Source organism: Phascolarctos cinereus, unplaced genomic scaffold, assembly GCF_003287225.1.
Source record: "Phascolarctos cinereus isolate Bilbo 61053 unplaced genomic scaffold, phaCin_HiC Scaffold_9;HRSCAF=440, whole genome shotgun sequence".
Lineage (NCBI taxonomy): Eukaryota > Metazoa > Chordata > Mammalia > Diprotodontia > Phascolarctidae > Phascolarctos > Phascolarctos cinereus.
Window position 1 is genome coordinate 1,587,056 of NW_027556402.1, and position 8,426 is coordinate 1,595,481.

The 8,426-nt window shown below is 41.1% G+C and overlaps 1 pseudogene; it reads left to right on the forward strand.

Annotated features, from left to right (window-relative positions):
* The first annotated feature begins 6,318 nt into the window (after positions 1-6,318).
* On the forward strand, positions 6,319-7,596 carry LOC110201255 (growth/differentiation factor 9 pseudogene; annotated as a pseudogene).
* The last annotated feature ends 830 nt before the right edge of the window (positions 7,597-8,426 follow it).

Genomic DNA, 8,426 nt, shown 5'->3' on the forward strand with positions numbered 1-8,426 from the left:
AAGTTCTTCAGTTTGACTCTCTGGGAAATGCAGAGAAGCCTAGCTGACTCCTCTCTCGACAGGATTTTGCATTGTTTAACCACATCAAAGTCCCTCTATTTCTCCCTCTCAAACCAGACTCAACAGGAGAGAGCTACCAGGCACTTCTAAAAGACTTTTCTTCTCTCATACTATAGATGACAGAGGAAGACAATAGCTCAAACTACAGTAGAGTCCAATGAGGTTCCCAGAAATTGATCCAGAACTTTTTTTTCCCCTGAGGCAATTGGGATTAAGTGACTTGCCCAGGGTCACACAGCTAGTAAGCCAAGTGTCTGAGTCCACATTTGAACTCAGGTTGTCCTGACTCCAGGGCCAGAGCTCTTTCCACTGTGCCACCTAGCTGCCCCCATAATTTTTTTAATCGAGATACTTGCCAATATACCTTGTTCAATCAGCAGGTTTCTGCCACAGCAGATGCATCCTTCTTGTCAGCTGTCTCCCCTGCTGGCTTCTTAATTGCTTCTAATGTTCTGAATCAGAATCTCCTGCTTGTCAATGACTCCTTAGGAGGAAAAAGCCAAGAAATACTCTTTTCTGTAGTTACGAACTCAGTAGCCTTTACTTATTCTTCATGTAGTCTCTAATCAGTCATTTCCTTTCTAATCTTTTCAATAAATATCTTTAGAGCTCCAAAAATAGGCAAATGCCAATGAGCTGTGGTGCCACCATGCCCTTCCACCTCAATTTCTTCTCTGACCTCAAACTGGGCCCTTCAGGACATTCATCAGAGAAGCAGTTCTCTCTTTGCTTCTCTTAACAGTCTACACCTCCACATTTTTATCTGTGAAACTGAGGACTTTCACACTTGAGTTTTAATCATTTTTTTCTTACAGAAGTTCTTTTTCTGCCCCTTTCAGAGACCAAACTGTTCACATATGAAAGATGCAGAAATTTAAGTAAGAAGACTCCATTCACTATAAAGGTGCGCATCCCATCCCTTCTTGCTTTTCTCTTGGACTGGAGATCAAGTTGCAGTCAGTGTACACATAGAATTTACTGGGCAAAGGCAGAAATCCAAGCATAGTGTACTTTCTGCAGTTCTTTGCAACATTTTCCCTTCCTTCCACCCTCACTCACAGTGAGGTCCTTGGTCATTTGTCTCTAACTCTCAGCCAACTTGTTTGTTAAGTCTGTTTGCTGACTTGGGGTTCAGGTCAACCAAGGCTTAATTTATTCATGGTGATCTTCCAGCCCTTTCTCCCAATGGAATGGAACTCTTTGCCGCGTTGGCTTTATGTTATACTTATATTAGTAAGTATTATACTTAAAGGGTATTTATAGCGTTGCATTCCTGCTATGCCCTTATACAAGTAGTAAACAACTCACCAACAGGAATCCACTAACCAAATTTAGCCTAATTTAGTCACCTTGTTTCCCCTTTTTTCCTGATCTTCAGAGTCAACAAACATTAAGCACTTCCTTTGTACAAGGCACTGAGCTAAGTGCTAGGGACACACAGACAAAACTAGGCTCACTCCCCCTCAGGGAGCTCCCATCCTACGCGGGGAGGCAACATGCAAATAACTGTACCTCCAAGATGTATACACAATGAAAAGGGAGGGTAGCCTCAGGGAATGTGCTGGGAGTGGGAGTACGGGAGAAGGAAGGCTTTGAGTTGAGCCTTAAAACCTGGGAAGCCAGGAGGCAGAAGAGAGAAGGCAGGGCATTCCAGGCACCAGCAGAGAGTGGAGACAGCCTGTTTAAAGGCACAAACATATGAGGTTAATGTCACCAGATCTGAGAGATCTAGATCAGAGCAATCTAGAAGGCAATAAAGCAGAAGCAGCTGGGAAATGACAGAAGGGCCAAGCTGTAAAGGTCTCAAAATGGAAAACTCTGACTTTAGATTTGTTCTTGGAGGTAATGGGAGTGGGGGAGTGACATAGTCAGACCTATGCTTTAAAAAAGAGATTTCCTTATACTTCCCTAACCCCTTCTCATTTTAGCTTCCCTAAGAGATGAGAATTTTTCTTTCCTTTCTTCTTTCTCTCCTTCCTTCCACCTTTCCTTCTTTATCTGCCTCTTGCCCTCCCCTTCATTCCTTCCTTTCCTCCTTCCTTCCTTTCCTCCCTTCTTTTCTTCTTTCCTTTTTTTCTCCTTCCTCCATTTCCTTCTTCCTTCCTTCCTTTCCTCCATCCTTCTTTTCTCTCTTCCTGCCTGCCTTCTTTCCTACCTTCCTTTCTGCTTTCCTTCATCCATCCCTCTCTTCCTACTTCTCTCCCATCCTTCATTTCTTCTTAGGGTTACTGTTTAGGAAAGGCAATTTTTACAATACAAGTTCTCCCACACTGACAAAATCCTCAGTCCCTCACAGAGCATAGGGTTCTGCATACAGGAGTTGTTTCATAAATGTTAGTTGAATGTGTGACCAAAGATACAATAAAGAGGTTAAGGAAATATTTTCACCAGGTAATGAGAATAATGTAACCAACATGAAGAGAGGGTGGGGTCCCACACTGCAAATCCTTCTTCTGCTAAAAGTGAGGGAATTGTTATATTTATGTAAACCAATGTCAGTATGAATTATATGAATTTTTTAAAATGAACCAAATACTGGCTGCTCATGTCTCCTGGGGGAGATCATGATTGATGGAACTGTCTAATGAGGCATTTCTGAGAAAAAAAGAAAGAGACTCAGTTGTTCTGATAACTCCAAGGCTGCCATGAATGGAGGCAGATATATAGATATAGATATAGATATAGATATAGATATAGATATAGATATAGATATAGATATAGATATAGATATAGATATAGATATAGATATAGATATAGATATAGATATAGATATAGATATAGATATAGATATATAGATATATAGATATATAGATATATAGATATATAGATAGATATAGATAGATATAGATATATACTGTAGGTGAAAGGGCATTTTTTTCTGTCTTCCCTCTGGATCAATACTTATAGCACTCAGGGTCATAGGATGGAAGGCTAGAAGAAACTTTTGTTCAGTTGTTTTTCAGTAGTGTCTGATTCTCCATGACCACATTTGGGGTTTTCTTGGCAAAGATACTAGAGCATTTGATTTCCTTCTCCAGCTCATTTTACACATGATGAAACTGAGACAAACAGCTAACTGACTTGCCCAGGGTCACACAGCTAGCAAGTGTCTGAGGCCAGATTTGCACTCAAGAAGTGAAGTCTTTCTGACTCCATGCCCAGCACTCTGTCCATTGCAGTGCTAATGTAGCTGCCCTGGAGGAGACCTTAGATGTCACCTAGTCCTTCACCCCTACCTTTCTTCCAGAGGTAAAGTGACTTGTTCAGGGTCATCCAACTAGTAAATGCCAAAGGCAGGTTTCAAACCCAGGTCTCCCAGACTCCAAGACTAGACCTTTTCTACTGCACATCACTGCCTCCAAATGGGCTTGTGGAAAAGAGGCAATTGAGTTCATAGCTCCACATTATGAAAGATATAAAGTTAAAAGTCAGAAATCAAATTGGCTATGTTCTCAGAGTTTGCTGAGTTTTCTTTTATTAATAATAACTTTGAATTTATGGGAACTATCTCAGCTGAGTTTAAAACCAATTAAAGCCTTCACTTATTAATTCCTTATAGTGCCCTGACTTTATTTTAAATTTAATTCATTTTTCTGTCACTTCTTCTTTCTTTCATTTTTGCACAATACATGAATTCTGTATAGTAGCAATGAAGGACAGTAAGGAATGATTTGAATTCAGTTCAATCTGACAAGCATTGAGGAAGTGCCTATGTTGAGGAGAGCATTCAATGAGGTCTTGGAGGAAATACAAAGTTTGTCCACATCATGGATGAAATATATGATCGAAGATTTAAAAAATAAAAAGATGGGCCAATTTCATGGTGAAAGTGACCCCAGGTGCTCCATCAGTATCCATAAAAACGTCCAGACATCTAGAGGAAGTCCCAGAAAATCAAATGGGCCCAGTCCCTGTGGAGGAATTACAAAAGGACATGGGGAAGATTTGCATAGGAGATAGGCAGGTAAGGGTTGAAGGAAAAGATGAAATAAATGAGGAATTCTAAAAAGAAGTCATGAGGAGAGAGATTGTTCCAGGAATGGGGGAGGGAAGCATCCTCTACATTGGCACAGAGTTGGGAAATTGAATGTTGGGAAGGAGGAATGGATGGCAAAACCACTTTGGCTGGATCAAAGGGTGCACAAAGAAAAGCGATGTACAATTATCCTCTAAGGCTAGAACATAGGTGGAAACCATGTTATAAAGGATTTCAAATGCCAAGCAAAGAAATCTGCACTTGATCTGAGAGGTAATGAGAATTCCATGGACGCTATTGAGTAAGGAATGATGTGGCCAGACTTATATTTTAGAAGTTGTATAGAGGATTGTTTGGAGAGAAGGGAAGACTTGGAGCAGGCAGACCAAATAGGAGGCTATTGAAACAGTCCAGGTGAGGGATGATGAGGGCCTGAAGTATATTTTGTGATCATACAAAGAAGTCTAGTTGTGGAGGGTTTTTCCAGTTTTAGGGCAAAGATTATTGCCATTTCTGAAAGAACCGAACAATACTCCAGCTGAAGGCATCAGCTAAGTCTGAAGCTAGATGTGATATTCAGTGGCTGTAATTACATTTTTAAAAAAAAGCAGTAAAGCCAGCTGAACAGAGGAACCATTTGGAAGCAGAGCATCAGAGCAAAAACCCGTGGGGCTGACCAGACCATGAGATGTCCTGCTAACACGGAAGTGCTAGACAATACCTCACTATGAACCAGTTCAGTTTCGCAGTGAAAGTAGACAATCAACACAGAACCTAGCCTCATAAAGGAATTTCTAGAGACAGGAGGATACCAAATTCTATTGGTTTAGAGTTGTAAATTGCCTCAGCCATATGTGCACCAACTTTACACTGTCCTCCCACATGTTCTTCTCTCCCTCAGGACTTCAGCTGTGCACTTCCTCTCCCCACAGGCACCATGTACATCAGTGGCAGGGTATAACTGAGGTTTATGGGTGGAATGCTATATAAATATTATGGTTTTGTTTTGCCATTTCTTGAAATGTTTTGGTTAAAATTAAGTGAATATTAATAGCATATTTGTTAGCGGGAAATACACTGGTGAGGCTCCTGAACTATAATATCAGTGGGTATTGTTATTCACAAGGGTCACCCTTAGGACCCTGAGAATTAGAATGGTGGCCATTTGGCTCTCCTTCAGGGAAATACTCCAACTTCCAGAAGTAGAGGGGGAGGAAGGGTTATGGAGTCAGCCCCAACTCAGAGAGAGACAGAGACAGAGACAGAAAGACAGAGAGAAACAGAGACAGAGAAAGGGACAAAGAGAGACAGAGACAGAGAGACAGAGAAACAGAGAGAGAGAGAGACAGACAGACAGACAGACAGACAGAGAGACAGACAGAGAAACAGAAGTGGGGGAGAGAGATACAGCCAAAGGAGAGTTGGAATTTATTGTCATACTCAGGCTACATAGATATTTATACATGTATGAGCATCTATACCTCTGAGTACATGTATATACGCATAAAGATAGCTATAGATAGGTGATACACAGATGTGAATATAAATGTAGGCTTAGCTATATGATGAGAGGCAGTATGGCTCAGTGGATGCCTTAGAGCTAGGAATACCTAAGCTTAAGTCCTGCCTCTGATACATACTGACTGGGTGACCCTGGTGACTACATGAAGGTTGGTTAACAAATGTTCTCAATGTTCTAGGCATTAATGATGGTGAGGATGATGGTGGTGATGATGATGGTGGTGATGATCATAACAGCAATAATAACTTTTATATATCACCTACCATGGGCCTGGCACTGTGCTAAGCACCTAGCAATTATTATCTCACTTGATCCTCACAACAACCCTGGGAAGTAGGTTCTAATATCCCCATTTTACAGATGAGAAAACTGAGGCAAATGGAGGTTAAGTTACCTGCCCTGGGTCACAAAATAAGTGTATGAGGCTGCATTTGAACTCAGGTCTTCCTGATTCCAAGCCCAAAGCTCTATCCACTGCACTACTCTAAAGCTGGGCAGCTAGGTGGTGCAGTGGATACAGTGCTGGTCCTGGAGTCAGGAAGACTCATCTTCCTGAGGTCAAATCTAATCTCAGACACTTACTAGCTGCGTGACCCTGGGCAAGTCACTTAACCCTGTATGCCTCAATTTCCTCATCTGTACAATGACCTGAAGAAGTGGCAAAGTAGTCCAAGCACGGGAAGATATGAGCCTTGTTAACTCTCCCCAACCTGTGGAAACAACCAGCAGATTCATCCTCTACTTCTGTTGCTCTGCCTAGATGTTTTCCTCCCTTAGCCTTGGGTCTCAAACCATTGAGGATGAAGTTGGAAATTTAACAAGTGGGGAAGCCTCCCTTGAGGCTAAGCCCTGGAATCAGCCTCTGGATGGAGAAAATAGCTCTACACCTCCTCAGGTTTTAGCTAACCACCCTCTTCAGGGGCCACTGAGGCTACAACCTGACTCAAGAGCCCTGTGTTACATGAAGAGGCTTCATAAAGCATATGCCCCCAAGGAAGAAATTCCCAAGCCTGACAGAACTCACCTCTACAATACTGGCCATCTCTTCACTCCATTTGCCCAACACTAACAACCCTCTTGGGCCAAGTCCCGAGAGTTCTTCAATCAATGCATCTGCTGCTTAACCTGGACCATGCTAGTGCCCTGGAACACTTACTCAAGTCTGTTTTTCCTAGACTTGGAACAACTCAGTTCCTTTTTCTCCCACCAATAAGTGCATGGACCATCTAGTTGTAAAGGAGCCTGGATGTTCTGGCCCATTTTGTTTCAGATCTCCATATGCCTTCGCTTTTCATTTACAGTATGAATTTAGAAACACAAGTAGATTGAAATAGATGTGACCACTTTGCTGCAGCCTCTACTTGCCTTCAACAAGAGAAATATCCATATAGCTATGAATTTTACTTATCTCAAAAATCAACAGAATCCAGTGCAGGATGAGTTACTTGACATGGCCACATTAGTGGCCCCCATCACTATGAGTATATCTGAATGACACAAGTATTCAGGCCTACCACAGATGGAATTTCTTTAGATACAAAAGGAGGCACCAGCTGTTACCTGACCAGAGAAATTTATTTTATACTATGGAAGAAGAGCTAACTCAGGGTAGTAAATCTTCCCATCACTGAAGATATGAAGAAATCAGAGACCCCAAAGTAAAGAATCCCATTATGCCAGTTTCTTACAACCCGAGTGAATATTTCAAGTGCTTTCTGTTTCCTGAGAATGAGTGTGAGCTCCAGATGGTAAACTGAGTTTTAGCCAGCTAAAGTAGGACAACTGGACTGTGGCACCACATTGATACAATCCTAGATACTGCAAAGGGAACTGTCCCAGGTTTGTAGGACATCACTATGGTTCTCCCGTCCATACTGTGGTGTAAAATATAATCTATGAGAAGCTAGACTCCTCTATCCCAAGGCCTTCCAGTGTCTGCCAAATACAGCCCCTCTAGTGTCCTGACTATTAAGCCTATGGTTCTATTGCTTATAAAGAATGAGAAGTCAAGATATCAACAAAATGTCCTCATTGTTAGCATGTTGCCTTAGGGGAAATAAAAACAAAAAGCCTAGAACTTCAGGACAACATCGCTGAGTCAAGCTGTGTCTTCAGGAAGGCTTCACATGGTAAAGCTTTGGATAGCTGAGGTCTAGTTCTATGTGAAATATATTGGGTAGACAACATGTTCTGATAAATATCATTGTAATAAGGAAGTTTGGGCATACTATTGAATCTTTTTTAAATTATACATTTAATGTGCATTTTGGAGTCCTTCAAATGCCTTGAGCAAGTGAATTTTTGCCTCTGTGGAAATAAAAAATCTATTATTATAAATGTTAGCTGGAGGTGAAGATAAAAAAACATTCATTTAGACAAATTGCTATAGTCTCAATGAACTAATAGATATATATCAAAAGAGAACAAAGAAGAAGAGGAGGAGGAGGAGGAGGATTTGGACATGACTGAAACAGCTGAACAGCTACAACACTGTAAGACTTTAAGAGAAGGAGCCAATGTGCATTAATACAAGGAGCTTTCTCTTCCTCGATTTCCCTATACCAATACAATCATAGACCCCAACCATATCTCTCTATAAATGAATGAATGAAAAACAAGATCACATGTGTGTTAATATATGTGAGATGCTTTGCAGAATATATGTAAAACGCTGTAGAAATGTTCACCATTATATGTGTTCTATGTTCGTATGTCTATGTTTATCTCTCAAATTCTTCTCGTTGCATTTTAGTCCTATTTTCTCTTTATCTACCTCCAACAGTGACAATACTATGGATACCCTTGATCTTAGGACCTTTTTATGTGCTCACTCTTAGTCATGATAGAATTGGTCTGGCCACCACATAC